The following is a 9,780-nucleotide window of genomic DNA, read 5'->3' as shown; positions in this document are numbered from 1 at the left end:
AGCTCATCATTTTCAACTCTTCAACAAATAAACAGTGGAAATACCGTTAGAATCTAGTTCTATATTGTTTAATGCTCTTTGAGAAGGACGTTCCCCTTCCTCAGAATTGCCACCCTATTTCTTTACTCAACTATTCAGTGGGTCTTAACTCTGACAAACTCAGTAATCAAAATATGTGTGTGTGTGTTGTGTGTTTGTGTGTGTGTGTGTGTGTGTCACTTAAAATGATATTGAGTGTTATTACTTAAAGCGCACTGTGATATTTTCTATTCAGTTATTTTTAATCTACTGGTGATCTATTAAATTGATTTCACAACCCCCAAAGAGTAGTGACCCTGTGTGAGAAACCCTAGACTGGCCTACAAACTCCTTGAGAGCAAGAACACATCTCTCTGCTACTCCTACCTGACCCAATGCCGGACTTGTATTAATCAAATAAACCCTTGATGATTGATTTTTTTTCTTTCAATCTTTATTGTTGAAAGTATTACATAGGTTGGATGATTGATTTTTAGGGCCAAGATATATTTGGTACCTTTTTATGCCACTATTTGGGGCTTTGTTAATAAATCTGTGTCAAAACAGTCGATGCCTGTGGAATTTAAAAATAACTACCAGGAAAGTATGTACCAATGACTGATGAATGTTCTCAGATCAAATCATATTATTATAAAAATATATGCTGGATGTTTCTTTGATACACAGATTAGTTCTATCCTGGATGCCATTGGCTCTCTCCGATAGTACTGAGATTCCACAGGCTGCTTATCATCTAAAAAAAATTGTGCATATAAGTCAAATTTCCTTATAATAATGAGATAGCTTGTACGTTTTCCATCATATATATATGTGTGTGTGTGTGTGTGTGTGTGTGTGTATGTGTGTATTAATGTATACATAAGTATGTATATACGTATATGGAGGAAAAGATAAATACCAAAAGATTTCACTTATATGTGGAATCTAATGAACAAAATAAATAAACAAAAGAGAAACAGACTCATAGACACAGAGAACAGGCTGTGAGCTGTCAGAAAGGAGGGTTGGGTGATAACTGTGAAGGGAGTAAGAAAAAAAAAAAAAGAAAAACCTCATGTACAATAATATGGTGATTACCAGAGGCAGAGGGGAGTCGGGGGAGGTAGAAGAGGGTAAAGGGGAGATAAATGGTGATGGAAGAAAACTTGACTTGAGGTGATGAACACACAATACAACAGACAGATAATGTATTTTATGATTGTACACTGAAATTATATAGGTACTGGAAATTTATATAATTTTATTGACCAATGTCACCCCCAATAAATTCAATCAATTTTTTAATTAAATGAAATCACTGCATTTGTCCAGCAAATCAGTTAAGACTTATAAGGGAAAAAATTCTCCTGGATCAGATTTTTCCACATCATTCAAAACCAAGAAAGTAGAGCATTCCCTATAAGATCCTCAGGGGGCAGAGTATGAGCAAAAGATTTTATAGCCAGCCAAGCTGTCCCTGAATAGAGACCACAGAAAAACAGTGTTGCACATATTATAACTCAGGAATATTTTTCTCATGAGCCCTTCAGGAGGAAATATCTAGGTAACAAATTCCAGCCAACTGAGAGAGGACTGGGAAAACCACAGTGAAATGACTGATACTGTACATTAAATGTATTTAACTGTAAGACCAAGATTAAAATAAATGTGAGGATTACAGGGACATCAGATCATAAATATTAGATATGTGCATACTTTGTGCCAAGCAATTGCCTTCATAGTTGTAATCCCTAAAGAAACACATGTATCTAGAAAGATATCTTCAAGAATTTTATTACAGCATCATTTATAATAGCCAAAAAAAAAATTGAAACAACCTAATGCTCCAGGAAATTTTAAATGCATGCAAAATAGTGTTCTATAAGACTTGTGAATAAATATATACCTTAAATCAGGACTGGCTCCAGAAGTTGTAGGACTTAGTACAAAAGGAAAATTCAGAGCTGTAACAATATTTCTCAAGTGCTGTCGACCCAGTGGTGTTGTTGTTGTTTTTTATAAGCACGTTTTTATTAGTCTTTTGGTTAATTAGAAGTGATACAAAAAACAGTTTTATAAGACTCCCCAGGGAACAAATAGGTCAATTACTCATAATTCTTATACAGATTGAAAACCCAGAGAATTACTGAATAAAAAAAAATATACACAAAACATACATTTTAAATGATCTTCCCTAGATACCAAGACCCAGTTTTGAAGTCATGGCTGAAAAACCTCAATTTCCCTTCACCAGCAGTGTGCTAAACCCCCACTCAAACCACTTCCCTTGTCAGACTCTCACTCTCAAGAGCCACTATGTACACATGCCAACTGCCTCCCTTATCAGTACCCGACATTCTGGGGCCAGGTACCAGACAACTGAGGACAGTCCCTCCCCGCTGGAGCCTGTGAAATTATTCAAAGTAACCAATCCACAGGGACCCCAGGAAAGTTAGCTAACCCCACTGGCTTGCTTTCATAAGCCGTTACATTAAACAGGTCCAGCTTGCTGTTACTCTGTTGTGGGGGCAACCCTCGGTATGGCCCTGGGTAGCATCCTACTCTCATTGCAGTTGTAAGTAACAAAGAGTTCTGCCTGTCATCTATCCACGTATCTGCGTGTTGTGACCCACCACCGAAAGAATCTCAAGTCTGGCAAACAGGGGCCACTTGCCTTGTTCAAAAATTATTCACTGCAGAGCCTCATACCAAGCGCAAGCCCTTCTAAACAGGGCCCTATGCAAACTGCCCAGAAAGCTGGCTTTGGTTAAACTTTGAAACACATGTGACTTTGAAACTAAATTCAAAGAGTATTTACTTCTAGAGAAAGAAGCAAGGAGAATTGAGGGTTTCAACGATATCTAGGATCTTCTATTCTGTTAAAGGGGAAAAAAGAGAATCTGAGCAAAATATGGTGAAATGTGACGATTTGATAAAGCCAGATGGTGGATATGTGGGTGTTTGCCATATTTTCTGAATGCTCGAACTATTTCACTTTTTAAAAGCTGATTAATACAGTAATATGATTCATGCAGGGAACGGTTTAGAATTAAATATTAGAACAGTATTCAAACATTTTAGGATGTACTTTAGAGCCTACAGGCTTATTATAGACTAGAGGCCTGGTGCACAGATTCGTGCACTGGGGTGGGGGGGGTCCCCTCAGCCCAGCCTGTGCCCTCACAGTCTGGGACCCCTTGGGGGATGTCTGCCTATTGGCTTAGGCTCAATACCCCCAGGGATCGGGCCTAAGCTGGCAGTCAGACATCCCTCTCGCAGTCCAGGGCTCTTGCTGTCCGGGACCCATGGCTCCTTACCACCCACCTGCAGCGGAGGCAGGAGAGGCTCCCACCACCACTGCTGTGCTCACCAGCTACGAGCCCAACTTCTGGCTGAGCAGTGCTCCCCCTTTGAAGGCACACTAACCACCAGGGGGCAGCTCCTGCATTTGAGCGTCATAACAATCAGTCATTCTGCTGCTTGTTCAATTTGCATATTAGGGTTTTATTATATAGGATTTGAAAAGCAGATTAAAAATTAAAGAAAACTCATTTGAAAGTGTTGAAACAGAAAGTAGAATGGTGGTTGTCAGGGGTTAGGGGAGGGAGTTGCTGTTCAAGGGGTATAACTTGAAGAGGTTCTAGAGATCTGACTGTGCTGTACACAATGTTGTACTGTACACTTAGACATTTCTTAGGAGCTTAGATCTCATGTTACCTGTTTTTAACACAATGAAAATAAAAACCCACTATGGAGACTGTGTTTATCCCTATGCTTTAATTTGCCCAACATTTAAATTATATTAATAATAATTGGGTGTGTTCTTACCATTATAATAAGAATTAAAGAATGTATGTTGCCCTAGCCCGGGGTGGACAAACTTTTTGACTCGAGGGCCACAATGGGTTCTTAAACTGGACCGGAGGGCCGGAACAAAAGCATGGATGGAGTGTTTGTGTGAACTAATATAAATTCAAAGTAAACATCATTACATAAAAGGGTACGGTCTTTTTTTTCAATAGTTTTATTCATTTCAAGCGGGCCGTAGTTTGCCCACGGCTGCCCTAGCCAGTTTGGTTCAGTGGATAGAGCATTGGCCTGTGGGCTCAAGGGGCTTGGGTTTGATTCTGGTCAAGGGCACATGCCTGAGTTGCAGGCTTGATCCCCAGTAGGGGGCGTGCAGGAGGCAGCCAACCAATGATTCTCTCTCATCATTGATGTTTCTATCTATCCCCCTCTCCCTTCCTCTCTGAAATAAATAAAAAGTATTTTTAAAAGAAAAAAAAAGAATACATGTTAACCACTTAATACAGTACTAATATTTACCATTGGTATTATTATTATCATCACATCATTGAAAAGCACGAGAAAATAGATGGTTCACAAACAAATAAAACCAAGAAAGTGAAAATGTACGTGACTGTAATATAAAATATAAAGAAGGATAAATCAAAATAAATTACAAATATCCTCCAAAAAATGGTAAGGAAAATATATTTACTTGTATATTTGCTTGTTTTTTAACTTGCCCCTTTTCTAGCATGAAAAGGAAATAAAGATTTCTCTGTTTAATATGTCTGTCACCTATTAATATTTTAAAATATTTTTCTTTTTTTAACAGCAATACTAACTGTCATCTAAAAACTTGGGAACATTCATCAGCGTCAAGATTTGAAAACAACATTGGTAAGACTGCTTCATTAAAATAAAGGCAAGGTTTAGTAGATTAGCTGCCATCTTCTGTTTATTTTAATTCACTATTCTTTAGTAAATGTAAGGAGGGAGAATGTCAGAAAGCTTATTTAATATTGCCGGTCACATGTCTGGCCACAATGAGCAAGAATGAGTACCTGGCAAATTGTAGAGAGATGGGTCCCAGAAGCCACAATCCCATCAGCAGCATATGGCTCTGCAGTGATTTCATTCCTGGAAGGGGAGGGGGGGACGGGGGGGGGGATGGCGGTTGGCAGGGGAATGAGGAGTCTTCTGTTTGCCCCTCTGGTCCTCCCTACGCCCTGCCCTTCTCCACAGCTCTGCGACACACACAGACTGACCTACAGCATCTGTGTCCAGGTAGCTTTAGCCAGGTGGGGACATTGGCAGGAGACTAGAAGAGGGCGACAGTAAAGTCAGGTATTTCTGCCCCTGGCTTCCACTCTCCCAGATTGTGGGGACACCCTGACTTCTCTAGCTGAGGCTGAGCTTCTGGGATAGCCCTCTTCTTAGAGCATCCTGCTCTGGTTCCAGGCACCACTCCCTGCCCTGCTTGCCCAGAAGTGAACATGGAGTCCCTGATTGCTAGCCTCAGGTACTACACTGTTTGTTTCCCTAAAACCTTTATCAGGTTGTTATCAAATTAGTCAGTTTGAAGGTCTCACTGATGTCCTGTGAAGACAGGCAGGAAGAAAGGAAGAAAAGTGCAATGTCAAAATAAGCAAGAGGCACAGACATAAAGATTAAGTGCCACACAGACCTCTTCCCCACAATCATTTTTAGTGCAAAAAAAAAAAAAAGTTAATGCTATGCAGTGAAATATACTAAACTAGAGGCCCAGTGCATGGGATTCATGCACTGGTGGAGGACATGGCCTGCAGGGATCAGCAGGCGCTCATCCTGGTCAGCCGAGGGGCGCACTGTGGGAGCGCACTGGCCACCAGGGGGCAGTTCCTGCATTGAGCGTCTGCCCCCTGGTGGTCAATGCACATCATAGCAACTGGTCAACCAGTTGTTCTGGTCATTCTGCCGTTTGGTCGCTGGACTTTTATTATATAGGATTATTATGAACATCAAGAATGTAATTATTCCATGCTTCTGAAACAAGTGTATTTTGCAGAATACTTTTGTTGAACCCGTGTATCATTTAGTCATTTACACCTCAACTCCCAAAACATGTAAGCAGCTTAAAACAGATATTGGTCACTCTTAAAGAGATTAATAAAAAACTGAGCTCTGGCCCAAAACAATGAAATGATATGGAAAGTATTTCACAAGAGACTAGGAGCCCCATTTGGGGGATTTAAACTCACTGCATGGATTCTCGGTGGTTTCGGTGACTTTTGCATCTCACTAGAACTACAACCTACAAGTTTCAATATGCCTGATTTAACACTTTGATTGGTTCACTAACATCAGTGATGGCTTTCACTGCCTGACCACCGAGGCTGCAAAAGGCGAGGTGAATTGAAATTAATAGTATCCTACACTGGAGTTTGCTGCTCTGTCATTCCCACTCCCGATCAGGTGTTCTGAGTCAAGGGGAGACTTCCAAAAGGAAGTCTGTCCCACAATTTTTCATCTTCTTCCTTTCCAAATAGAACCCAGAGTGCCCCCCTGTGTATAAGGTGGAAATAAATACTTACTGTTGACATTATTACCAACATAAGTTTATCTCTGAGAGCTTATTTTTTTCAACAAAAATATATAATTTTGGTGACAGTTTTAAGCACAATTATGCTTAATAAATTGTTGAACTCTAGACATCACTGTTTCCAATGCAAATTATGTATTATTTATAGTTGATGTTGGGGAAAATCTCAGCAATGGGAATAAAGCTAAAACACAAGCCTCATTTTATTCTAAACTAAAGGCCCAAGCATTTAAATGATATTCACAGCTTATAAATAACTATAATTTGATCATTAAAATTATTAACAGAATGTTCAGACATTTCAAAACATATTATGACAAAGTGTACAAACCTTCTCTGTGGATATCAAGGGTTTTCTGTCATCAGGGCTTTTACCTAAATTAATTTGCCTGAAATAACTGCCTTTCACAGTATAGAGAACCCCTGAATTCGGGGGGTTTTTTTTCCATGAGTCATAAAGCTCTCTGTTTTCAAAGGAACTGTCAGACAAACCCAGTTAACAACCTGAAAACCGCTTTATTTCTCTGTCAATGAAGATTTGATTAAGGCTAGGCAATTAAGCAGAATTTCCAACCAAATTCCTATATAAACATTCAGGTTATTAAAATAACTTACCCATTTACCTCCTGTGGAAGCCATCCATCACCCTTCTAAAATTACAACTTTCTAAGACAGGAGCACAGTGATAAAATTTGTTTTCCAGTGGAAATATTGATAACCAGTCATATTTTTTATAGACGGGAAGCAATTAGATTTAATTTTGGAGAGTAAATTGTCTGATTTTCTGCGAGGATTTACTTTAAGTTACTTATGTATTCCTACATTCTCATCTATTTGTTGTGTTCTAGTGTCCTCCAATGGATATTCTCGATAGTACTAGTATTGCAGAATCTATTTGAATCTGAGACGCACCAGGAGGCTGGATGATACATGAGCTTTGAGAGCAAACAATCCCTGAAAGAAGCACAATTCTCCCAGCCTGAGCTGAACTCAAGTAACCTGGCACATCCAAAAATCATTCTCCTTAATAGATGATAAGTTCCAGAGATAATTAGCAGAAACAGAAAAATAACGGGTATTTTCTAAATGCACTGTACCAATATCACTAAGATGACTGAGGTGCTCCTCCTTCTGTGAGGTGGTGCCCAGCATGTATGCAGAGCAGTTTTCATGCATGATTGCTCCAGCTCTAGGAGGCTCAGAGGCAAGCACTTTAACTCCCAGTTCTGGTATAACCTTCACTAACCCGGGTGTTATCATGTGCAACTGTGCTCTTCTAGTAAGGCGCTTGGTGTTCAGAAGCTTATAACTTACGGATAATGTAGCTGATCTTTCTGCTAAGTATCCTAACTACATGGACTTCCTTCTCTACCCTTGAAATAAACATTACTTCACTCATTCACTCAAACTCTCTCTGGTTGTCCACCAATCTGAATCTAGTATTTTCATTTGCCAATGCAATGATGACACAGTAATTTAAACAAAGCTAAAACCTGCCTATACATTTTATTGTGAAATTTCTTATAATGAATACATTGCTTCCGGTGATGATCACATTCACTCTGGTGACTCAATAATTACACATTTCAGAAGTCGTTAGAAAAACTGCAGCTCCAAATAGCCAACTAGTCACAAGACATTTCAGATGAATGTCCGGGTGTCAGGTCTACCTGCCTCATTGTAGAGCCTATGCTGCAGGTATGCTATTTTCATGGAAATGTAAGAAGCTCAAGAAGGCAAGCCCAACCTTGCAAGGAAGTCCATTGGTCAAAACAAGTTACACGGGTAAGCCCAAAGTCAAGGGTCAGGGAAATACAAGAAGTGATAGCAAGAATATCTATATATATAAAAGCCTAAGTGACCAGCCAACTGGCCCGTAGCTATGATGCACAATGACCACCAGGAGCAGACGCTCAAAGCACAGGCATGGAAACATGGAACAGACTGATGAATCTTAGAGGGAAGCAGGGAGGGAGAGGGAGGGAAGAGATTAACCAAAGATCTTATATGCATACTAGAAGCCTGGTACATAGATTCATGCACTGGTGGGTTCCCTCGGCCTGGTTTTCAGGGATAATGTCTTTAAGTCCCAGGTGAGTATGGCGCAAGTAGAATATGATTTATTAAGTTTTATGCAATCTTGATTATCCTCTAAGCCCATTATCTCCTTCCTCAAATAAATTCCTTGTCTTAGCACCTATATAAGTTAGTCCCCAGCACAGGGTCAACAGATTAATCCTTGATTTCTATAACTGAGCAATGACTCACTCCCATATATATCTCCATTGTAGTATATTTTCTATAGGCATCTACTTGGCCCCTCACGAGTAACCTTAATTATGTAATAAGTACAAGTATTATCTCACAAGATGAGAGGACAGCAACAATACCTTATATATTGCTCTCTCTCTCTCTCTCTCTCTCTCTTATAGCATAATAAGCTCTCAATAATTAATTGTTGAATGAATTAAATACAAAGTAATTATAATCTCAATGTCCTAAGCTGGATTTATTGATCCATTTTTAGGGTCTAGGGTTGGTTTTTAAACAATTTTTGTCCTTTTTCTCCCATAATCAGACCGAAAACCCAAAAATTTTTAATAAACCAAGTTCACAAGGAAGTTGACAATCCTATAACACACTAGTTAATTCATACCACCCTTTTGGTTGGACTTAAGCATGAACCTCTGAAACTACGGTACCAAATCTGTATGACACTAAGTTCCTTTTCCAAACTCTTACAGGTTTAATCAAAAGCTAAATTCAATTGCCTAAAAACCTTCAGAACAACCACAGAGGTCAGAATCTCTGGTGCATGTTGGGTTCAAGATTTTTGAGCAGGATATCTGTAAGGAGCACTCTCAGCAGTGACGCCTGTAGGAGCAAAGAAGGAAGGAGGATGAAACAGTGGGAGAAGTTGGACTGCAGTGCATTCATGACTAGGCCCTGAGCCCATAGGGAGCTCTGGGGCTGGGAGGACCCTGCGCATGCCCTCAGGAGGGAACCAGATCTTTATATTCCTGGATTTATCGGTCACTGAATATGGGCTGTCCTGGGAAGCAGGAACCCTCTAACCCTCTGGCAAGGTGGTGCTCTTCAGTGGAGGCAATTCTCAAAGACTAAGGAGACCTCTCAGCAGACAACCCTCCCAGCAACCAAGGCAATAAATCCTTCAGTTCTGAAGGAGAGACTGTAGCCAGTTCAGTCCAGTATCCGCAACTAGATCTAAATACCAATATATCTACTGTTCTTTCCACTACGCACTGAAGTTTGGCTTGGTTTGGTTTGGTTTGTTGAGCATGCGTTAATTCTACACGGCAAAGGCTAAATGATGCTCCCGTATTTCTCATATATTATTCCTATGCAAGTCTTTCCCCTAACCCAGAAGTTTTTAT

Source organism: Myotis davidii, unplaced genomic scaffold, assembly GCF_000327345.1.
Source record: "Myotis davidii unplaced genomic scaffold, ASM32734v1 scaffold192, whole genome shotgun sequence".
NCBI classification, from domain to species: domain Eukaryota; kingdom Metazoa; phylum Chordata; class Mammalia; order Chiroptera; family Vespertilionidae; genus Myotis; species Myotis davidii.
The sequence above is the reverse complement of the archived record's forward strand: the minus strand, read 5'-3'. Positions refer to the sequence as shown.